Source organism: Podarcis melisellensis (assembly GCF_964234715.1).
Source record: "Podarcis melisellensis genome assembly, chromosome: 3".
In the NCBI taxonomy this organism is placed as follows: Eukaryota; Metazoa; Chordata; class Lepidosauria; order Squamata; family Lacertidae; genus Podarcis; species Podarcis melisellensis.
This window is the reverse complement of record NC_138530.1, coordinates 70723174-70733391: the sequence shown is the minus strand read 5'-3', so window position 1 is coordinate 70733391 and position 10218 is coordinate 70723174. Positions and strand designations below refer to the sequence as shown.

At 43.2% G+C, this 10218-nt stretch overlaps 1 long non-coding RNA gene across 2 annotated transcripts in view; it reads left to right on the top strand.

Annotated features, from left to right (window-relative positions):
• Positions 1–165: 165 nt before the first annotated feature.
• Positions 166–10218, top strand: part of LOC309366750 — a 38291-nt gene continuing 28238 nt past the window's right edge. Inside the window, exons 1-2 of one of the 2 annotated variants that reach the window (XR_014166863.1) lie at positions 166–310; positions 1134–1262. This is a non-coding gene — a long non-coding RNA (uncharacterized lncRNA). Of the gene's footprint in view, positions 460–1133; positions 1263–10218 lie in introns of both variants that reach the window. The other variant, XR_014166864.1, reaches the window with a different exon arrangement.

Genomic DNA, 10218 nt, shown 5'->3' with positions numbered 1-10218 from the left:
CGGTGAAGGGCCGCGCTGTAACCCCTCCCCTGGCGCCAGGGGGGTCAGCTCCCCCGGCCGCGCGCGCTCCTTTCCCGCCCGGTGCAGGCTTCCCTCCCTCCAGGCCCCTGGCCCATTCCGCCCCCGCCGGGCGCACCTCAGCTCCTCTAGCAGCGCCAGGGTACACCTGAGCCCTTTCAGCGCGCTTAAAGTCCCGTTTAAAGTCGAATTCCCTGGCCAAATTTCCTAGGATATGGTGGTTTTGTTCTTGTGGCCGTTCGCCTTTTGTGGGCTTCCAGTCGGGGCGTATGGTTGCCCACTGTGAGAACAAGTACCGGTATGCTGGACTAGATTATTTTTATTTATTTGCTTTCACATCCGCACCCCACTTTTCCTGCAAGCTCAAGGTGGCGTCCATCGTTTTCTACTCCCCACCCCTCCCCACTCCGCCCGTTTTTCTCCTCAGAACAACCCTTTGAGGTAGGTTAGGCTGGGAGGCAGTGACTGGGCCAAGATTCCCCTGTGAGCTTCATGGCTGAGTGTGGATTTGAACTCTGGTCTCTCAGTTCTTTGTTGGACACACTAACCACTACACCATGCTGGCTCTCAGATGGGCCTTCTGTTTGAACCAGCAGGGCAATTGTAATGTTCATATATGGAGAACATATATGCCTCCTATGCGCCTCCCCCCCCCCCCTTTAAGGTGTTGGACACCTTAAATACAACATTGTGGAGGAAATCATTAAGGGCTGCTTCAACCTGGAGCACCCCAAAACCCACTTATGTTTCCTTGTAATACTAAATCTTGGAGCCCTGACTATATGAGACTGAATTGCTAGGTCAGCCTTTAACTCAATTTCTTTACATTCTGGCCTCTGCAGAAATGCATCTGTTTGAGGCTAAGGCAAGCGGCACTCAATGTGATGCACTCCAGATGTTGCTGGATTCCCGACTCCCATCATCAGCCCCAGCCAACACAGCCAATGGGCTAGAGGCGCTGGCAGCAACATCTGAAGGGCACCACATTGGCTGTCCCAGGTCTTAAGGGATGCCCTGGGATTGCAGAGCAGAAGGAAGGCACACACCCTCCTTGCCTCTGCTATGAAGTCCGTGAGACATACATCCACTAACAGTCTGCACCCTCTTCTTCCCAGGAAGAAGAACATCATGGCAGTTGTGCTGTCAAGCAAAGTCTTTGTTGCATAGGTCCAGGGCCCCATTCAGCGCCATCATGAGCAGGAGGACCTCCAAAGTGCAGCAGAGCTGGCTGCCCACATTTTAAAGTAAGTGAAGTTGTAATACACATTGCCATTTCAAGTGTGGAAGGGGGGGGGCTAAGGCCATCATGCTGCCCTTTAGGTTTAAAAATCATAGTTGGGGGAAATAAATGAAACAATTGGCCACATTCTGTGTGCACGGGTTTTGATATTTTTTTGGTCTTCTTAAGTATAGTTTATACTTTAGCAGAGCAGCTTGTAAAATTCTGAAGGCTGGAACAAAAAAATGCTGAGGACTGGGTTGTGAATTGAACTGGAAAGGAATTAAGTGCCTTTTGCAGAGGGGTGAACCGGAACTGGAACAAATTCCTTTTTTAAAAACAAATTTCTTTGGTAAAACTAACCATCATACACAAAGCAGGCCAAAATCACAGCTGGATTTATTACAAAGATTTTACAAAACAAGGAAATGAGGTTTTACTAACACACAGCCAGAATCAAAGGGTGGAAAGTGCTATTGAGTGGAGACTCATTAATTTCCCAGCAGGAGTTCATGTTGCCTTGAAAGCACATTGTGCAGCTGAACACGAGTCTTCATATAACATTGTCTCATGTGACCATTTATTGTTGAGCAGGTAAAGATGGATTAGTGTCATCATTGAATGGTTTTGAAACAATCCACCCTTCAGAATAAACCTAACCTATAATTTTGCACTTCTATAAATCATGGTAATTGTGAAAAAGAGTCAATTTGCTTCTAGGCTGAGTCACCTGTTTAACAAGGAAGAAGTATATATATTTTCCCTTTCCACTTATCAGATGCTGGATTTACAGACAGGCTGTGACCTACAGTCCTCTAGTGACTAAATTTCCCAAACTTTGCTGGTTTTTGACTCACTTGTAGAAATAATAGCAAAAGCACATTCCCTGGGGTATGGGGAATGGAAGGATGGGCTTCATTTTATACTTCAGGGACCCTATACAAAATTCAGGGGAAAGGATTAGCAGTTATTATAGGGTCACTGTTGCAGCCCCATATTAATTAGGGATGAGTCAACTGAATCACATTCCATCATTATAAAGAGAAACTGAGAGGAGGTGATTCTACAGCTTTTAGTCAGAAAATAGTTCAACAGACTGATCTGAAACATGGCTGTGTAAGAGATGTCGATTTGAGGATGGTCCATGCCAGCTCTAGGGTATAAATAATAAAGGCCTTATTTTAAATGAATTAAATGTTTGACAAGCTGAAAGATGGCGTGCATTTTTCTTCCATGGGTTTTACTAGGATGATTTTTAGGAAAATATTTCTCCATTTGTTCAGCATCATTTGGGAAATGATCTGCCATGTTGGGTCAAACACAACAAGCATGTGCCTTTACTCATGAATTGTATAACATGCTTGCAGTTTTGGTTTGTTTTTCTTTTTAAAGGCATTTCTGGGGCCATTGTTAGTCAGTGGTATTTCAGAAGGGTGTTCATCACACATGTTCAATATGAAGCTGTTCTGAGAGAAGGTTAAGTGGAAGGAGAGTTGAAAGGGAAGTTTAATGGTGTGAGAGTGAGTGACAGAGATGGTGTGTTGGCAAACAACTGTGTGTGAGGAACATGAAAGGACAGTGGGAGGGAGAGATGAGATGTTTGCTGAAGCTCCAGCATGCTGGGAAATTACAACTGCTAAGGGTCAGAAGGGACGCGGGTGGCACTGTGGGTTAAACCACAGAGCCTAGGACTTACCGATCAGAAGGCCGGCGGTTCGAATCCCCGTGACGGGGTGAGCTCCTGTTGCTCGGTCCCAGCTCCTGCCAACCTAGCAGTTTGAAAGCACATCAAAGTGCAAGTAGATCAATAGGTACCACTCCGGCGGGAAGGTAAACAGCGTTTCCGTGCGCTGCTCTGGTTCACCAGAAGCGGCTTAGTCATGCTGGCCACATGTCCTGGAAGCTGTACACCGGGTCCCTCGGCCAATAAAGCGAGATGAGCGCCGCAACCCCAGAGTCGGTCACGACTGGACCTAATGGTCAGGGGTCCCTTTACCTTTACCTTTAAGGGTCATACATTTAACATAAATGTTCTTTAGGCAATATTGATATGATGGCCTACCCTTTTGTTAATTCTAGCTTCAATGCTGCATTGGAGTTGGATGGCTGTCAGTGCCAGTGTGGTGGACCTAAGTCCCAGATTGTCCGTACACTGCAATAGACACACGAAGTCTATGCAACTGAAGATATCATGCAACTGAATATAGAAACACTGTGTTATAAGTACTTAATTCAACTGGTGACCAATGCTATCCAGCTGGTAAAGCCAGTTAACATATGTAGCATGATCAAAATCCACCTTTCCTTAACAAACAACACCTGCAATAGTTTCTTCTGCTACATGATGTGTCCAGTTCTCATTGGCCTATGATGACACTACTTGTCAAATTCATAGTCCATGGCTCATTATAGTTTTGGTATCCTACAGTGGCTTAACTTTTTTTTTTTTTTACTACGTTTAAAAGTAGGAGTATTCTATGAACAAGCCAAGATAGAACATAATACTGCAAACCTTTATTATCTTTTAATTTGACCCTTTTCCTCCCAAGTGCAAGAAAGAAATGCAAATCCACCCCAACACTGATCAAGTCCACAGTTGCTTGCAAATCACAATAAAATATCCCCCCAAGGCTCTGTTTGGTGTGCCTTCATGCAGGGCTGTGAGGCAATTAAGCGCAAGAGATAGGAGCTTCTCAGCTCTGAAACTCCAACATTCTGGTGGATATCTGGTTCTTTTCACAATAGTTCCTTAAAGTCACCAGAATACCTGTTCAACCCCTTGGGCATGTGAAAATAAAACTTTCATCTGCGTAAGCAGATTTCATCACACCAGCTGCCATTGAGAAAGACCTTCCACTCTTTCAAGTTATATACTGTAGTTAACAGTGCAGCCCTGCACATGTTTACTGAATTCGATGGGGCTTACTTCAAGGTAAGTGAGTACAGTGTAGGATTGCAGTCCAAGGAAGCCAATATACAACCATAGTTAATATCTCTGCTTGTGTGATATTCTCTGCACATCACACTAAGCTAAACTAGTGCATGTGCTCACAGATTTAAATTCAAAATGAAAAAAATATTTTTAAAATTCTAAGAACCAAGGCATATGTAGCATGGAAACATAGTAAGAGCAATATTAAGCATGGTAAGATCTTGCTCATCTAAAAGAGAGCAGGGATTGAGTCAGGCAGATCATAGGAGGACATCTTCTACCCTCCTCACCTAGGGGTAAAGTCCTTCAGGTTCTACAACAATTAACTTTATACACATGATTAATGATTTCAGGCATCATTTATTCTAACATAAATCTTAGTTAATCAATTTCTAGCATTATTGGATTGGATCCTAAGTTCACAGAAATAACATTTTAAGCAGAGGTTCAATGGCCATCAGTCATTGATGCTTTAGTTGTGATTCCTGCATTGCAGGATTCCTGCATGGCACTCAGGGTCCCTTCCAACTCTACAGTTCTATCCTCTCCTCCCACTGCAATCACCTTCATACTCCCTCTGCACCTCCCAAATCTCTGGAGCGTGAAGGGCTAAAAAATATGGGGTGGGGATCAGGGGGCTGCTGGAGGGGGGAATAATAATAATATTATAATTATTTATTATTTATACCCCGCCCATCTAGCTGAGTTTCCCCAGTCAATCAGTCCAGTTTGGGGTGATTCTGCCCTCCCCCGGCAGCATCCTCCCATACCTCATCTCACAGAGTATGTAGGAAGTAGAAGAGATTATAAACTTTCCTTGCATTAAGTTCATTTAAGACCCAAAATCACATGCACACATAATACATTTAAAGCACATTTATGCCACTTTAGCAGTCATGGCTTTACCCAGCAAATTATGGGAACTGCAATTTATCCTTTACAGAGCTACAGTTGCCAGCACCCTTTAAAAATCTGCAGTGCTCATGGTACTGTGGGACCAGGGATCAGCCATAACTGTTGAAGTGGTATAAGAGTGCTTTAAATGCATGGTGCAGATGTGCTCAGGTCAGTACATTGCTGCAAAGACTGCAAAAACTTAATGTTTCACCCATGTTATTAGAAAGTGCCAGCCATCGCCTGTCCCTCTTGATTTCGTATTAAAATTTCTCTGAAGGTTCAACCAAGTGACAGTTACCCAGTAATGCTAGAAGAAGCCGTGTGCCAGCAGCAACTTGCTTTGACACACTTGGCTCAGTGTGTTCTATGGGAATAACATTACTTAACCAGAACCCTTTTTACAAAGGTTTCTGATTTCACTTGGCCTAACTTCTCAGCTACTCTGCCTGTCACTGTCCTTTATAAGGGAGTTACTCATCTACCATTTCCTGATTTGGAACTCCTAAATTGAGAGGGGAGGTAGTCCTGGGTATTCAGTGGTGAGGGAAAGATTCTCTATCCAGCCACATCAAAACTGGCATTCTTGCGCCACCCCTTCTCCCATGGATATCCTGCTCTGGCTCAACCAGGGTATAGGGCAAAGTGAGATTCAAGGCTAGATGTGAAGCTTTGCTCTGGGGAACATGGAAGTTGATCCAGCAAGGAATAAGAAGAAACTGAGTGCTTTTGTAGCAGTAGCACCAGGTGCAGCTATATGAGAAAGGACGGTATAGAAATCTAATGAATTAAATAAATAGTACCACTTATGGTTACAATATGCTTCTTTGCCTAAAGGGGCCTAGGCCTTATATACAGCTGTGGAATGGGGAAGGCTCAGGCCTTCTGCAGGAGAGCCCTCCAAATGCGAGGGTGGCAGTGCCACACCCTCAGGTTGGGGGTGCTGCTCTGTAGGTTCATTGGGTATGCAGTGCTCTGCATACCTGTCAAGGTTGGAGTCCTCCCCTTCATCACTCAATTAAGAGGAATCCTGCTCCTGTTCCCTGACAACAGAATGGTACAGGTTAGCCTTTTCCTATTACAGCCCTTGCACCACCTGTCAGTTAGGGCCCTGCTCCTGTTTGTCATGTTCTTCCAGGGGTTTGACTCCTGCAGTGGGTGATCTTCTTCCTCCCCAACCTGCATCACTGTCTCAGGACAGTCCACTCTGCTGTATCGAGAAATTTCTCATCTTGCCTGGTATCTCGAAAGTGGATAGGTGTGCATCAAGTTGCTGTACTTTCTCTTCCAGCAAGGCAACCAGCTTGCACTTGCTGCATGTGTAGTTTTTCATATTCTGAGACAGGAATACAAACATGGCACAGGTGTTGCAGGTTACGGCAGCAGCTCCCTCGCCGTCCATGTCTCTTGGTCCTACATACACTATGAGACAGCACTCCAGGCATATCCCACAAAGCACCCTTGCAAACACTCCTGTTTACAAGTCCTTGGTCACAAGCTTCCACAGGCTGCGATAAATAGTTGGGTTGCAACATCGGCCTGCTCCCAACCCTCTCCAAACTGGCAGAGATCGTTGGTTGTTTATGAACATCGCTGCCATGCTTCCAGCAAATAGGAACACAGGAGATGTGTGAACAGGGATGTAGCAGAGCTTTTTCAGAGCTGGAGCAAGACCAAAATTATCAAAGTGGCAAAGTGACTGAATGAATCTCCTATGGCAAGTGAATGTGGTGACAATGAGACTTTTAAGCTTGTGGCAAATTATCATCAAGGGAATCGAAGAGTGAGGAAAATAATCCAGCATACTACTTTCTTTTTCTTTGGCGAGGTTCCTACTTTTCACTAACAGTTTAAATGTCAACACATCTGTCTGAGATTGTTTGTGTTTCTAATTAAAAGCTAAAGGTTGCGTTTTTAGCTAGCCAGAGGTCTTGTGTAAAAGCTCATTGTGTTTCACAAACTGATCCATTGCAGTCAGAATTCAATGGAGTTTGCTGCCCCAGGAAACTATACGCAGGATTGCAATCATGCTAGTACTAATAAATTGTGTATTATGCAATGTATTACTGCCACAGAGAGAAAGAGAACAGACAGACAGACCTGCCTGGATTTGTGGCATGGCTACATTGGGGCATGACTACATTGGGGCATGACTACAGGGGCTGACATGGTGAACTCCTGTTCTCCAAAAAATTTCCACTGTCCCACTGAAGGGAAGCTGAATGGAGGCAAGTAGCGGGGCTACCAGTTACTTCCCTTCATCTGGGAACCAAAGTGGGAATTGGCTTCAGACACATCCTTGGCGCTAACCCTTCCCCACAGTTACAGGGTTTCTCTTCCCAATCCTCCTTTTTGTGAAAAGGGCAAAAATAGACTCTGCACCCACCCAGAATGCTGTGCATGTGAATGGGGAAGGCACATGCATAAAATGCACATCTCTGCCCTGCCCGTCACGTCTAGATTGGCCTTGAGCAACTGAAAATGTAACATTAGCAGAGCACACAGCACAGCAAGTGTTTGGAGGCAGTTTTCCTAACAGGCTCTTCTTCCTTGGCTGCTGCAGTCAAAAGCTCCCCCTCCTGTTGCAATCTGTCAAGAACAAACTTGTCTGTGACAGCTGTTAGCTAAAATTGCTAACATATCCCACTCTTGGAGAAAACAAACACAAGGGTAAAAGCTGGCGTTCTCTGCTTTTGTGCTTTCTGAATTCACGTACAATAGTCATTTTTTGGTTAGCATTTTAAAAGAGAATAAAATCAAATAGAAAGCCATTCATTCAGCCCGAATAGATTAACAGAACATTTGAGATGCATTACTCAGAATAGCATCTGCCCAAAGCCAAGCCTCCATTGGAGAGGAGCCAAAATGTACTGTGAGAGGGTTTCACTTGATTCTCATGTTACTAAAAGAAACTGTTCAGTTGCTTTCTCTGGTCCTCCATGTGCAGAAGTCCCGTATACTTAATACAGCAGCAATTGTCCCTTGACATGTAAGCGGGCTTCTCGGTTCCTTATCTTATCTATGAGATAACAAAGCAGTATTTCTTTATAAAGAAGAAAGCAGCCACTGTATGAATGGAATATTCACTCTTAGACTAGAGCATAGGTGAATGAGGTACTGTAACTGGCACACTGAATGAAAATCTCCAGGCTTAAAATAGGATCAGAGAAGAGACAGATACTTCACTCTAAAAGGAAGAGCACAGAAATAATTTTCAAATGGTCTTGAGTGCTGGAGCAAACAATCTATCAGGAGTACCATTTCACATTTTGAGGGAAGGGTAAGGATGGAAATTCACAGCAGAACTGAAAGGCCTGTTCCTTCTGTATACAAGAGGATGGAGTGTGTGTCATTTTAAAAGCATTTCATAATAATAAGAGACACAGAACCATTGTCAGAAACACTAGGAGGTATGCATGACTGTTCTTCAGTATATTAATGGCAGTCCTTCCATTTGGGGGGGGGGGAATTACTTTGATTTGCAAAAACCTGAACCCCCCCCCCAATCTGCTATTTGACTTTCTATGGCCAGATCAGATGGAAGGAAGAAGAAAAGTGAAATGCAGGCAAAACTAAGGTTGTTTTATTTTTCTTTTAACTTATCCACCATATATTTTTTTTATATATAAATATTTATTGGGGTTTTTGATAAAAGAAATACGAAAATAATAAACAGCATTGCTTTGTTTTAACAAAATTTCATAACATCTTTAGACTTCCTCACGTCTCCCGCTCCCACTTACATCATTAATAAATTTTTTCAAGCAAATTATCATCTTATTTGCAATTTTGTAACCACTCATTTAAATACAATATAATAGTTCTCCAACAGATTTTGTTTCTCTTAATCTCACTTATTATCAAATTCCGATCCAGTTTAGTGATGGCCAATTATTTGTAACCAAACATCCTTCTTAACATTCCACTAAATCACAATATTTCTGTAGGTAAATCTTAAATTTCTTCCAATCTTCTTCGATCCTTTCTTCTCCCAGGTCTCGAATTCTGCCAGTCATCTCCGCCAGTTGCATAACTTATCCACCATATATTGAGGAGGAACATTCAAAATGACGTGCAATATAGAAGAGTAATTTTCAGTTAGAACAACTACTTTAAATTAGTGAGAGCCAGAAGTTATTATAAAAATATTAAAATGAGAGGCAGAGATTTCTGCTGTGAAATACTTGTCCAACTCTTTAAATTCACAAAGTGTTCTACAATGGATTCATTTGTAAAGCAAAATGGTGTGTCTGAATGGTAACCTATTTGAATGGTGCAGATGGTTGTGTTCTTCAATTGCTCGTGCAAATCTGTAGATCCCTTGCCACTATCTTTCAGTCCTTAACCAGTATTCATGACAGACACACCTCACTTTTCATAGGAAGCTCCGTGCTATAGATATCTGATATGGGAACTATTTTTAGCTGCAGGTCTGGTCTATTTATTTGATTGCACTGGCGTGAATAAGCAGCAAGCAAAGAAGCTGTTTCAGAATACGCATTACACGTACCACCATGTTTTTCACTAAAAGGACCCATGCGCTTAAATCCTTCTTTTTTTCTTTTGTCTGATTGAAAGATGGAAAACTGCAGAGATAAAATGCAAGGAACAATACATAAGAAAAAATGGCAGATGTATCTGAAACTTTTGCATAATGTGGAAAGCAGCCCATGAAGCGCCCTGAGATCTTGTGATGAAGGGTGGTATATAAATCAAATAAATAAATAAGCCAGCCAGCCAGAGAGAAGGCTTCGGAACACAAATGTGAAGCTATTCTTATTCATTCTGCTAATATTTACAGCTACTGTATGATGTGAATGTGGAGCTTTGCCCTCAGTCACCAACAGGGGGCCACCTTGTCATGTGCACTCACTTTCCTAAATTATGAAAAGTTCTAGGGGCATTGTCCTTACCTGGATTTGGTTTCATTTGGAAAAGACCAGGGATTCATGGTTTTTCTGTCTTTAGGAACTGCACCAGGTTTGAAGGGTCCCTAAGCAACAAGGGAAATAGCAGTAGCAGTTGCAGCTTCTTTGTCCAGCGCTTCTTTGCTCAGGTCCAGGCTAAGCATCACCACATATCCCCCCATAGACCGGCACTGCTAAGACAAGATGCACTGGGTGAGACAACCCTGACAGTCGCCATCTTCATTTTC